At 38.8% G+C, this 13,542-nt stretch overlaps 1 protein-coding gene across 1 annotated transcript in view; it reads right to left on the bottom strand.

Moving 5' to 3' along the window:
- tmem132e (transmembrane protein 132E) overlaps positions 1 to 13,542 on the bottom strand; it is a 432,688-nt gene that overhangs the window by 260,165 nt on the left and 158,981 nt on the right. The window lies entirely within an intron of this gene.

Genomic DNA, 13,542 nt, shown 5'->3' with positions numbered 1-13,542 from the left:
TAACAATAATCTTCTGCCAGAAAGCTCTTTTATTTCATGGAAATTTTTCTTGTAGTCTAGCGGCCTAGTCAAAGTCCAAACCTGAAGTCAACCTGATTGCGATGCAGACCCTTACTGAACTGAAGCATCATTGGAGGAAAGAAAGAGCCATCATTTCTTTATCGCTGTATGAGAGTCTGACAAAGACAGGCAGAAAATGGTGACAGAGTTATTATTGCTAAAGTTATTAAGTCTAGAGGTGTACTTATTTCTTCTTAATCATATTACAGCCATATTTATTTATTCATTCCCACTCTATAATTAAAACTTTAATCTTAGTCATTCATGGGTTAAAGTGGATGGTCATAGGGGGATAATTATGGATAATTTATTAAACTGTTGGGTTAGTGTAGAGACAAGGCCTTACCATGAATTAAAATACTGAATTCTATTTTTTTCCATGCATTTCCATCAGTCTTTACTCCTGAGACAATGTTGAATGATGCAAAAATAAATAGCTAAAAAAATAAACAAGACAAAATGGGTTACTTCTTAGGCAATGTTGGCAACTATGACAATGAAAATCACTGTTTTGTTGCTCAAGAAGGAAAGGAAAGTTTCCCCAAATATTGAAAAGCAGTTCGATGGGCTTAGAAGAAAGATGACAGATTGTGTTTTTGTACAGTTTTAGAGGAAATAGTCAAATCGTTCACTGGTTTTACAAAGAAATGTCAAAATATTATGGACGTTAAAGGCTGCTAGAGATTACAAAATGCATCTGTGTGTAATTGCAGAAAATCCATCAGTTCATATATGAGCAATACAAAGATTCAGGGCTAATAACAGTGAGGATTTTATCGCCAAACGCTGGGAGCAATCAATGACAGGAAGGATGAGAAGCAATAATGGCCTGCCTGCATGATGAGGTTAACCCCGCTGCCCCATCTTTGGCCATAAAATAAAAATAAGGGCCCAGAGCGCATACCTCATACTGCCATTAGCCTCGATCATTCAGTGCACATCTAGATAACGCCGGCAATCCTGAGGAAACAATTGCAGCACAATTACTCAAGTGCCCACATGTGAACCCGCAGCCACCTCTGTTGCAGGGTCCGCTAAAGGAATCCTTTCAACAGTTGTTAATGCGGTTTAGAAAAAAAAGGTATTTGTTCTCACCACTACAAATTGGATTTTACAGACATGCTTCATGCTATTTACATTTGGAAATTTTGCTCATGCGCGCACGGCTGGAGGGCAAAAAAAAAAAAGACTATTCTATTCACAGCAAAGGGAAAAATAAAGTAGAAAACTGTTGAAAAACAACTCAAAATCTCTATTCTTGTTTATTATCTTTGTGTTGGCTACAGACCTGTTTCCATAGCAACCGATAGACAACAGCTCCGCCGGTGTATCAAAATTCAACACCAAAATGCATTCAAACATTTCCCAACAAAACATTCAATCCGTTACAGGTTTATGCTATCTTGTTTTTGTATTGTTGACAATTAGCAGCAAAGCAACAACCCTTTTTATTTTACATAACATTTAAGACATAAGGCACTATATCTTTCATGCGTGACGTCACAATGGTCACTTTAAAACAGTCTTAGTTCCTGACCAAACTAAGGTTGCCTTTATGTGGTGATCCTAAATATGAAAAATGTCACTGCAGCTAATAACATGCTCAGTAGATCTCAACCAGCAATGCACAACAAGCTGCCAAGAAAAACAAGGAGCAAGAGGGTGGCAGGAGTCAGGTTGGTACTTCAGTGAATAAACCAAAAAAAAATTCTCTGGTGCCTTTTTGGCCTCATTTTAAGTAATAATCGAGCTCTGAGTGACTTTATTAAGCAATCTACAGCAGAACAACTTCAAAACCCTGTGCCGAGTCTTGATTGGTTCTTGTAGCACTGGTGCTTGGTTGAGATTCTCTCTCTCTATACAAATAAAGTTTCATGAAAGCTAATCTGCATTTTAATTTTCCCTGACATGACTCAGTAGCTTATGAAGTATGTAGTTTATTTTCCTTCTCTCTCAGTTCATACAAGGGTTACCAAACAATTTTCAATTTGGAGCTTCAAGGCTCTCACAGACCTAAATATTCACAACAAGCAGTCGAGTTTCCAACCATCTAGATCACAGGTGTCAAACTCCAGTCCTCAAGGGCCGCAGTCCTGCAGGTTTTAGATGTGCCACAGGTACAAAACACTGGAATGAAATGGCTTAATTACCGCCTCCTTGTGTAGATCAGTTCTCCAAGCCTTGCTAATGACCTAATTATTCTATTCAGGTGTGGTGCAGCAGAGGCACATCTAAAAGTTGCAGGACACCAGCCCTCCGGGACTGGAGTTTGACACCCCTGAGATGTTCAAAAGCAAGTATTTATCAAAACAAGAAATAAAAGATGTAATAGTGCATAATAATTACAGTTCGAAGTGTTATTTGGTTCTTGGTTCTGTCAGTACAACATAGTGCAAAACTGAAAAACAAAATTGTGCTAATACTTACTTCTTATATGCAGGAATAACTCTTCCAGAAAATTGACTGAAAAACAAACCATCAGTCTATGGGGGAAAACTCAGCAGGAAATAACCAACAATACAGGAATAGTTTGTGATAACTTTGCTTACATTTAAACTTACATAACATATGCTAAATATACATTTGAATCAAAAGGCATAAGGTCCCCAATCCAATTAATAAATCACTTTTTTGTGTATAAATTGTTTTTCAGTATTACAGACTTTTGTTGACAGGGTCGGCTAAGCTGAGATAAATAGACAAACATGCGTTATATATATATATATATATATATATATATATTTATGTACAGTATATCTTTCATATCCATCCATCCATCCATTTTCTGTTCACCCTTGTCCCTAATGGGGTCGGGAGGGTTGCTGGTGCCCATCTCCAGCTACGTTCCGGGCGGGAGGCGGGGTACACCCTGGACAGGTCGCCAGTCTGTCGCAGGGCAACACAGAGACATACAGGACAAACAACCATGCACACACACACTCACACCTAGGGAGAATTTAGAGAAACCAATTGACCTGACAGTCATGTTTTTTGGACTGTGGGAGGAAGCCGGAGTACCCGGAGAGAACCCACGCATGCACAGGGAGAACATGCAAACTCCATGCAGAAAGACCCCGGCCGGGAATCGAACCCAGGACCTTCTTGCTGCAAGGCAACAGTGCTACCAACTGCGCCACTGTGCAGCCCATATCTTTCATAGATGTTTTCAATTGTTGACCCTTTGACCTTTGTTAACTTTCTCGTTACACGGTTGAATAAAAGTAAGCACTTGGGTCTCACAGCTCATTTATTGCCAGTCACTTTGCATTGCTTTGGTGTGGAATGCTTCAAATGACATCATCCTCTACCACTTTTCTAATGTCACACTAAACAAAAGGCAATAAAAAAAATGAGAGCGCCCTCTTCTGGATGACAGTGACAGTTTTCAGTGATATAAAACTGAATGACAGAAGAGTCAGACTGTTACTTTTGTACATAATGTGAAGCGCTGCTTGCTTCACATTCTCTATTCTCAAAATCTATTTTCAGAATTGCTCATCATTTAGAAAATATTTTTTTCATATTTATTGTGACCCTGAAAACACAAAAACCATAATTTTGCTAAGCAGATGCAAGAAATCTCTGCTCTTTTCAAATAATAAGCTAGTATCCTTGAACATTTTCTGCGGCGAAGCTTATTTCGACAGGTTTTCTCACGCCTCACAATGCCCTACAAGCAGTGCCTTGTTAACATTACACAACCTTGAATTATGAATAAGTGCAAGACCAGCAGCTGAGCACAGAGAGGTCAGAGTGGGTTAATTTCCTCCGTCACATCAACCTTCTCTCCGTTCAGGTTACACCGGCCATCCGCAGCAAACACAAAGCTCAATGGAAGAAAGAACTGGATCTGTAGCGGCACAAACAACGGTGGAGGTCAACAGAAATATTACAGATAAAGTACAAGAATGTTACAAACAACTGTCCGTTGGAGGCTCTGCTAGTTAGTGTGTTTGAATGAGGAAACAACATCCAGACGGGACAGAAGGACGTGCTGCATGCTCCTCTGTGTGTTGCTGGCTTAGACTTTGTAATTTGGTGTGAATGATTTTAGGAAAACCTGCTAGGAAAAACTGATGATGATAGGCTGCACAATATATCTCAAATTCATCCTTACTACACGATAAATATTTACAATAACTGCTAAATTTAAATTAATCTAGATTAGAGACACACATGGTCATGATCTGTTCATTTAATTTTTATTTATGTGAGATTTGCACGTTAGTAGTTGTCCAAGACCTTTAACCGTTTCTAGAAGTCAGTTTTGGACGTTTGGAGACAATTCTTGACAAAAACTGATTTACATTCTTCAAATTATTTCTACATTGTTAAAATAAATTGGCTTTAATGGCTTAAATGCAAATAACTTTATATGCCACTTATTTATGTATGTTTTTTTTATTTAAAAACTAATCAAGGTATACATTTAGCTCCCTCAAATAACTAATGTCAAAATTAATAAAAATAATTAAATGAATAATGAAAATAAAAATTAGGTAAACTAAAAATGAAAAAAAAAAATCATATTTGGTTTAATTTATTTAAATATATTAGAAAATAAAAAGAACAACTGTTTGAAAATGTTCAAAGCATGTCAACTTTGGTTTTATATTAAATGGAAAAACCTTAGACTGACATTGATGTAAGCATGTATAAAAAATGTTAAAAGTCCCTCAAATGAACACAAAAAATATTAAGAATAAGAAGAAGGTAAAATAAAAATATATTCAGTTTGATTTATGTAAATATATTAGAAAACCTTTAGAAATATGTGCTAATTTAAAGAACACAATGCAACTCGGCGTCATAATTAAAAGTAACACATGCAGATTAAACAACCATTAAACCTCAGCTGCTCAAAATAAGGTCATATTCGTTTCCATATTGATTTAGCCTATTCAGGATCCTGTGATTATTGAATTTCCTTCATATCTGGATCACAAAAAGCAGCATGAAGCCACGAGTGGTGGCAGTTAGGGTTGGTGGGGTCACAGTTTATCCCCCACTTCATAATAACACCAGACATGTTCAGTTGCTCCACTGACCCAGATTGTGACATTAAATACCAAAGTAACAGGCTGCCGTCCCTTTCCACTCATACCAGCAGCAGTTTGTGTATTTTACAGCAAGAGAGACATATCGCTTTACGAAACTCATCTTGGGCAGAGAAAGCAATCCCTCCCAGTGGTCCCTGAAGCTCCAAGCTCTTGCAGAGTAAGGATTTCACGGCTCTTTGATTACTCTGGAAAATATCTCAGCAAAATCAATGGCGTGAATGCCTGGCTGGTGGCTGCTGCCGCGTATTTATTACCCTAACATCAGTCTCCAGGTAGAAACCGATGCTTGCTGTGGGCTGTGATACAGTCTGCAGGCAGGTTTCAATTTCCTGCCTTTTCATCAAAGTCTGTGGGATGATATTTATGACACCAGACCCCCAAAAACGCTGCACTGACATGCATATTAATTGTGTTTATCCTGTACATTGTGATGGATACCTTTCAAAGCTGTCGTGTTGGGAAGAAATTCTTCACGAGGAGAGATGCTGAGTAAGAACAACTGACTTAAAAAGGACCAAAAGCTGGCAGAGATAGAAGAACATGAGTCAAATCCTCTGGGTAAAACTTCCTGACGCAACTGAAACAGGAGAACGTCTGTGGCTCCAACCAGACATACATGAAGGAATCATTTCTCACTGGAGTGTAATGGGTACTATCCTGTTGTAGCTGGGGTATTGTGAGATCCTGAGATATAATAAGGTCATGGATTTTAAAAAACGGATGACCATGAGCTTTGAAGACTCTTAGAGTCGACTGGTAAAACTTCCTGATGCAACAGAAACACGAGAACATCTGGAGCTCCGACAAGATGTATCATCAAGGAATCATGTCACCTGAGTTTAACGGGTATGATGCCTCCTAGATTTAGTCGGTTTTCACTCCGAACATTCATCGGCATAATGCGAGCTCTTGTTGCATGAAAGACATTCAGTTGGATTCCAGGGTTTGCCCACTTTTCCCACAATAAAATTCAAGCAAGTTTCAAGCATTTTCAAGGTAAGTATTCAAACTTTTCCAGCACCGCACTTTGGAAATAAGAAAAATACAAATTCACTAAAAAAGGCAGTTTCGGTTCACAATGTTATGTCATTTATGACTGTTATTAATATGTTTTCTGGTAGTATTTTACATTCTACAGCAAGGACAAGAAGAAATAAGTGTAAAAAATATATGTTTTGAAAAGTCTCTTTCACTTACCTGATACACCTGACCAGTCTCAGACCCGACTGGTCTGAGAACAAAACACTAAATAAAATGTTTATTATAAAATTTAATGTCCGTTTCATAATTGGTTGCTGGGTTTTTATAATGTAAAGCATTTTGAACTGTCTTGCTGCCATACTAGCAAACTTTTGCCACCTATTTCGTAAATACATATTTTTTATTCTCCATTTCCATATTTTTATTTAAAGTGTACTGTAAGAATCTCATGCCTAGTTGCCTTTCAAAGCTGCCGTGACTTCCACCTCATACGGTGTACCTACAAGGTTTGAGATCTCGCAAACCAGTTTCCATTCGCTGTTTTAGTTCCCGCTATTATTAAAGGCCGTGGATACGAAGGCGACTGATATACATAGAAACTGTTTATTCCCTGTATTGTGGTGGAAACATTTATTAACTATCCTTTCACAAGCAGAAATCCTAAAAAGAAAGAGTTGCAGAGTAAGAACCAGTCAAACTAATTTAAAGAACCAAAACCTCGGATGGTTCACAAAGATAAATGGTGGTGAGCTTTCCAGCCTCTGGGATTGACAGCTGAAACTTCCTGAGGCTAAAAAAAAAAGGAGATGAACTGTCTGGAGTTACAAATTCTATGCAAGCTAATGATTGTTGATGTCAAATTAAAAGGGGTTTAAATTGAAGTTTAATTAGTATCTCCAGTCTAAGATGTTGCATGTTCTGAAAAGGTCTTAATGGAAAGTAAACACCTCAGTCTAAATAACTGGAATAAAATTTAAAATTAAAGAGCCAGGAAGTCCTTTTCAAATACATAAGTAATAAACAGCAACTTCTATGTTAGTATATGCTAATTTAAGATAGATTTTTTTAATGGAGTTACCGTTAAAGATGGCGTTATTTCTATACTATATTCCAAAAAAGGAGCAATAATAGATACCAGATCATATTCCCCACTTGTCGAGCTTTTCAGGTTGTAAAAAATGTTAGATTCATAAAGCCTGAAGGGAGCAGGGAGCCTCTTACAGATCTTCACCTCAGTAGATGCTGAGATCTATAATTTTCAAACCTCATAGGGCTCTCTGAATTGCTGCACTGCTACAACCTTCATCTATACAAGTAAGTATTTATTGGAAGCTAATGATATCATGTGAAATCTTTTTAACACCCGAGGCAAAAAGAAGGGCACTGCATGTACAGTATGTTATTTGCCAGTACAAGTCGGTTCAGTAGGTTACTGACACTTAAAACAGGTCAAATGAGAGTCAGGCGGTATTAGAACGTTGAGTGAAACGACGCGATAAGTTCATGGTATACAACAATGCATACACATATCAGAAGTAATTGTTTTAACTTAGAAACAGTTCCTTTGCTTGTTTAGCTTTACTGCAGTCAGTGGATGATTTAATATTTAATCACAATCATTGAGCACAGTAACTTAATATTTTTGGGGGACTTTTTTTTCTTAACAAAATTCACATTTTAACAATTTTATACTTCCATTTGGGTTTCTAATGCTTCTAATAGAAGCCAAGGTGCTGAACTCCAGCCATTTTGTGGAATTAAGTTAAATGTTTCTTTGTGTCTGGAGAATGACACAAAAAAGTCACACTGCGCTATTTTACCTAGCAGCCTAAATAGAGCTCCGCAAAGTTTGTCAGCTGATTTTTTTTATTTTTATCGCTGTACAATGGCTGCTGGAAAAGACAAGTGTGTTGTTGTTGATGCCACTTGCTGCATTCTTGTTGGTTGCACCGGAGGTTCTACTAATGCTTTTCAAAGATGCATCTGTTTTGCAGCCATTTTCACATGCGAGTGTCACTGCTGAGTAGTGGGGCGTGGCCATCAGTAGCTTATTTGGATTTAAAGCAACAAAGCCCTAAAACAGCTCATTGTGTAAGGAGCTCAAACTAGGCAGAACTGAGCAGACTCAAATCTCATTTTCTAAAAAGGATTTTGTGCACAAAATGTAATGAGCATGTTTTGTATAGGCCATGGAAATATTCTAGCATAATAGGTCACCTTTAATTAAAAGGAATTAGGGAAAATCCCTCAGCTTGCAAAAGTTGTGATGGCGTCCATGTCCGTGCCCATTTCTAGCTTACAACAAGACAACTATTTAACCAAGGGTCCAGACATTTTTCCTTCAGCTCTATCGAATGTTGCCTATCAAATATTGAACCAGAAAAAACATGATATTCCATTGAACATATTTTTTGATTTGCAGATTAGGTTTCGAAAGCATAAAGCAGTGCTGCATGTGTCACATCAGGATAAAACAGAACTGTATGTTGGTGTAGAGACACATCCAGCTGCCAGTCGGTAACATCATCCCTCAAAAGAAGAATTATTTCCTTTTGCTACTTGCCTGCATGTGTGAAATCAAGCAAGTCATGTTCCTTCTCAGATGTATGTGTTGATTGATAATGCAGCTATCGGTGAGGCAAGGCAATTCATATGCAAAGCAGATCTTTTCTTATCTTAGCTTTCTACTGACACAGAGATAATTCATAGCGGAGGATACATTCAGTTGCATAGCAACATGCAATTATGCAGGGTGTCTGGAGAGTGGATGCTGGCTGTATCACTCTCCATTACCCCCCACCCACACCAGAGTTGGTGGTTTTCCCAACTCTGTGGCGTCAATTAACCATGTGTAGAACGAATCCATGGCGACCTGTCGCCCGACTCAAGACGAATTCGTTAAGATCAAATCACTTAAAAGGGCCTTTCTTCAAAAGAAGTGACAGTGGGAAGATGAAACGCTGCAGTGGGCGGAGTGGGATAAAATGGCTGCAGTGGGGCTCAGAAGGAAAGCAGATTAGGATTTCTGAAGGGTGCTATGTGACAGTTTGGCAGGAAGAAAAACGGAACTGCTTTCATTACAGGGTCACATGGTGCACCTGAAGTTGATGAAGTTCATTTCGTCTGCTGGGAAAGGAACAATAAGGAGCAGACAGGAGAGCTGCAGGTGTGGCTAATGTAGCATTAAGAGTGTTTTATTCTCACGATGCAGAGAGTCGAAAATGAAGGAAGATTAGAGTAGATGTCCGTCCATTCATCATCACTGACTATAACCCAACCACTGTAGAAATATCTGAAAATTTCAGTCTCAAAAATCTAACATACATTTAATTAAATTTTTTATTTTTATTTTACCAAGACAAAAACAAATTGAGACTAAAAACCTATTTTTCAAGGGCGTACTGTCCAAGAGGCAGCTACAAATACAACACAAGTTACAGAGTTAGAAGAAAATGTCAAGCTATATTAAACAGGAACAAGTATTTGAATCTGTCTCAAGAATGTTTGGTTTGGACCTAAAAGAACTAAAGAAGATAAATTCAATCTCAAAGTTTTTTTGTAGTACGCTCCAAGAAGAGGAAGTAGAGTGAATGAAAGCCTTCTTATCCGAGCCAAATGGCAGAAAGAAGCAGCAAATCATATGAGAGAAAAGTCAACATTTCTCAGTGCAAATGGAGTATGAAGGACTCCAAGTAAATGAAAGTTATCCAATGGGAGTTCCTTCAGGCAGCCAGACCAGGCATCCCACCCATGAGTATGACGGGTTCCTGGGAACCCTAGACGTTTCTGCTCACAGTTCTTCATCTGTTTTCATGCCTTTATTCAGGACACTAGGCTTTAAATCAACTCCCTCAAACTTCAGGTTTACCCCAAACCAACCTGCAACTAAGTGCATTCATCAAATATTTTCTTTGAAGTGTGAAGTCAACAGACTTTGTGTTCAATCGAGGGAGTGAGTATTTCGACTCGGTCACCCTGCATCTCGCCAACGGACACCGACACATCAGCGATTAAAACTCCTGGATTCTGTTGATTTATGTAATGGAGCTGAGCGGCAGCTCGAAGCGCCACATGCTGAGAATCCATTTCAGTGTTTTAACTGAATGTAATGAGGCGGCGTTTGATAGCCGGCGTACACGGAGCGGTAATGGATCAGGCTCTCCCTGGCAGATACGGATCTCTGGAAAGAGCCTGAATCACCGGTGGGTAATGATCCAACAGATCAAAGTCAGCATGATAAGTAGGAAGTTTGCAATAGCGATGATTATCAGCGTTTGATTTTTACTAATAGCACGCCTCTCCGCTCATTTGTGGGGTTCGTTGTGGTTGTTGATTAATTTCCCTGGAAAATAAAGATTGTACTCAATGGAAGTATAATCCGTCTTGGGCGTGAAAAGCAGAGGAGCAGCTTTAGATAACTTAAAACAGGGAGATTAAAGGTCATTCCAAATGAAATTTACGACCTGTATCAAAAGAAAATTGCATATTTTATATGATGACAAGCTTTTTGCCCAGAATGCAAAAACTCTTCTTTGTCTAAATATTTTTTACCCAGAACTCCACTTATTAATGGAAAAACAAATCAGCCCTACATTGTAATAAGTTAAGTGGAAAGGTAGCATATTTTAGCTGCACATGCTTCCTTCACTGCAAATAACCAAATGTTATTGTTATTGTACTTTAGGCCTCAAAATGTTTATTTCCGTACTTAAAAGAGGAAATTAATTATTTGTTTGCATCTTTGGATCTAAACTTGTATAAAAAGGCTTAAATGAAAAATCTGCAGAATGTGCAAAATATTTACCTGACTAATCACCAGAACAATTAATACATTAATTGATTATTCAAATAATCGATAGTTGCAGCCCAACTCAAACTTTTGCCTGACAGAAAAGTCCCACAAAAAAAATGAACTTCACTTATATGAAATATTTGATATTTAATTTCATATATGAGATGAAATTGTTCAACACCAAAATTTTACTTGCGTATTTTCCAATAAAGTTTTAAGAGTTTAATTTCAGATACATGAATTTAAGGCTGTTTAAGGAGACGTGGACAGCCTCCACTTGAACTTCAGTTCAGTCGGATTAGATCCAAGACGTGGTTGTCCAAAAGGAGGCAGCGGGACTCCTCAGCCATCCTCTAAATTAGAGGATCTTTAGGAAAAGGAGCGCTTTAATGGCGAAGCGGCACCAGCACTCCTGAGAACTTAATGAATAAGACATTTCATGATGAGTTTTGCTCATTAGTCTCTTTGCACTGTGGATTCCTCACTCTGCTCCTCTGCCGTGGGTTTCTAACGTCTCGTTTTAATGAGGTCCATGAGAGAGTCGCCGCCTGCCCTCAGTGGGGTTCAGAGGTCACGAGTTGTCATTTTCACTTACTGAGAGTCTTGTAGAGAGGCTGGCAGTAACTCGCTGCCGTACAAATTGACAATCGAGTTACACTCCTCACTGTAATGGCATCGTCCTACCTGCAGGCAGCGGCTGCTCTCGCCTTCTGAGAGGCTGATGGTAGAAATATCAACGATGCTTTAAAGGAGATTTACAGGACGGGGGAGGGGTCTATTAGACAGAAATACAAACATTTAGAAATCCACAAAACTATAGTGGATTTGTTTGGTTATATCTACAAACAGCTGACTAGAAGGAAGGGAAGAGAGAAGGAAGGAAGGAAGGAAGGAAGGAAGGAAGGAAGGAAGGAAGGAAGGAAGGAAGGAAGGAAGGAAGGAAGGAAAGAAAAAGAACAGAAAAGAAAGAAGGAAGAGGAAAGAAAGAAAAAAGAAGTAAGGAAGGAATAAATGTAGGAAGGAAAAAGGAAAGGGAAAGGAAGGAACATAGAAAGGAAAGAATGTAAGGGCATAGGAAGGCAGGTAGGTAGGAAGAACTCAAGGGAGAAAGGAAAGAAGGACTAAGTAATGTAGGAATGAAGAACAGACAGATAGTAAGGCAGGAACTGGAACCAGTTTGGTGACCCACTAAATGTCCCAAACACCGGCCATTTGGAGCCATTTGTTAAAATGAATCCTTTTCAGTTCTGATGAGATCTTTAGCGGTACCAACAGAAACCCGCTGCCAACCTCCTCAGCCAGCTAAAACGCCACTCAACACCCACCAGACGCTTTTCAGAACCAGCCACCACTTCAAAACCTGATGAAGAGCGACGAAATGATCCCCGGCGCTCTCATTTAACTTTCACACATCAGTATATTTATAGAAATACTTCCTATTTATGATATTTCCAATAAACTCAGGATTTTGTGGTCTGGTTGCAGCGGCATGACTCACACCTGTTTAAGCTCTTAATTTGGTAACTATGCCAACCGGTTTGGTGTTTGTCTTGCAGACATGTGGATGGCGACTCATTTAAAGTTTTATTTAAGAGCAGAATTTGCTCCAATGCTCATTACGACCCTGGAATCAACTTATGTAAAGACAGGAAGAAAATCCAGGCATCTTCGCCAACAATAGCCAAATGACAGCCTGTGAACATATAGTGACTTTTTAGATTTATTTATAACCACTTTTTCACCCCGAGTCATTTTTTATGCTAATTAATGCATCAGATGAAGAGCAAATATTTCCTGAACCCGCCTCAGGGACCGAGCAGATGGTGCGGGTCAAGCCACCTTACAGAGCTGCCAACCCTGAAGGAATTTCATTACTTGGAGGTTTTATTTGACGGCTTCAGTGTCCCATGATGGACGACTGGAGGTGTGGAAGTTTAGCTTTCGGAAAGGCTACAACACCTGGTTTCATAAGCGGCTTCTCCCTCGGTGAAAAACACTGATTAAATTAGCACTTTCCTTTCTCTTGACCTGAGAGAAGTCGACCTCGGCAGCATTCGGAGCTCGAGTCCAGATGCTGTTTCTTGGGATGCTCAGAACTTTGTGAAGTTTATCCATCAGAGTTTTCACGAGTGTGTGTTTTCAGTGGCTAAAAATGGCCAAAAGCATCCTAGTAATTAGACAATCTCTACCCAAACCTGGATGTCCTCAGAGATAAAAATAAAAACTAAAAATAAATCAGTGAAACTCACTGAGAGTGGAACATGTCACCATGGCAGATCATGAGAAAATGTGACACTACCGGTGTTTCCAATTCAAATTCCAAAAATACATTTTCTTAGTGAAAACATTCTAATTTTGAAAAAAACTTGGTTTTCAATCAAATGTTTTTGCGTTATAATGAGGTGGGTTTTTAGTTGTATTGAAATTGATTTTGCAAATCTGTAGTGGAAACACTTTTTGTACCACACAAGTCAAGTAATCAGCACCTGGATATTATCACAAACAGAAAGAAGATGACAGGAAGTAGCTGGAGGATGATGGAGCGTTTTTAATGACATATGTGAACAAAAGTTAAAAGACATGGAGTTATGCATCAATAAAAATAGCCACAATGAACTCTGGGTAGTCGCCACTGGCATAACTGGATGA

The sequence above is a fragment of the Xiphophorus couchianus genome, chromosome 11 (genome assembly GCF_001444195.1).
Source record: "Xiphophorus couchianus chromosome 11, X_couchianus-1.0, whole genome shotgun sequence".
NCBI lineage: Eukaryota > Metazoa > Chordata > Actinopteri > Cyprinodontiformes > Poeciliidae > Xiphophorus > Xiphophorus couchianus.
Note: the sequence above shows the minus strand (reverse complement) of the source record. Positions and strands in the feature narration are given on the sequence as shown.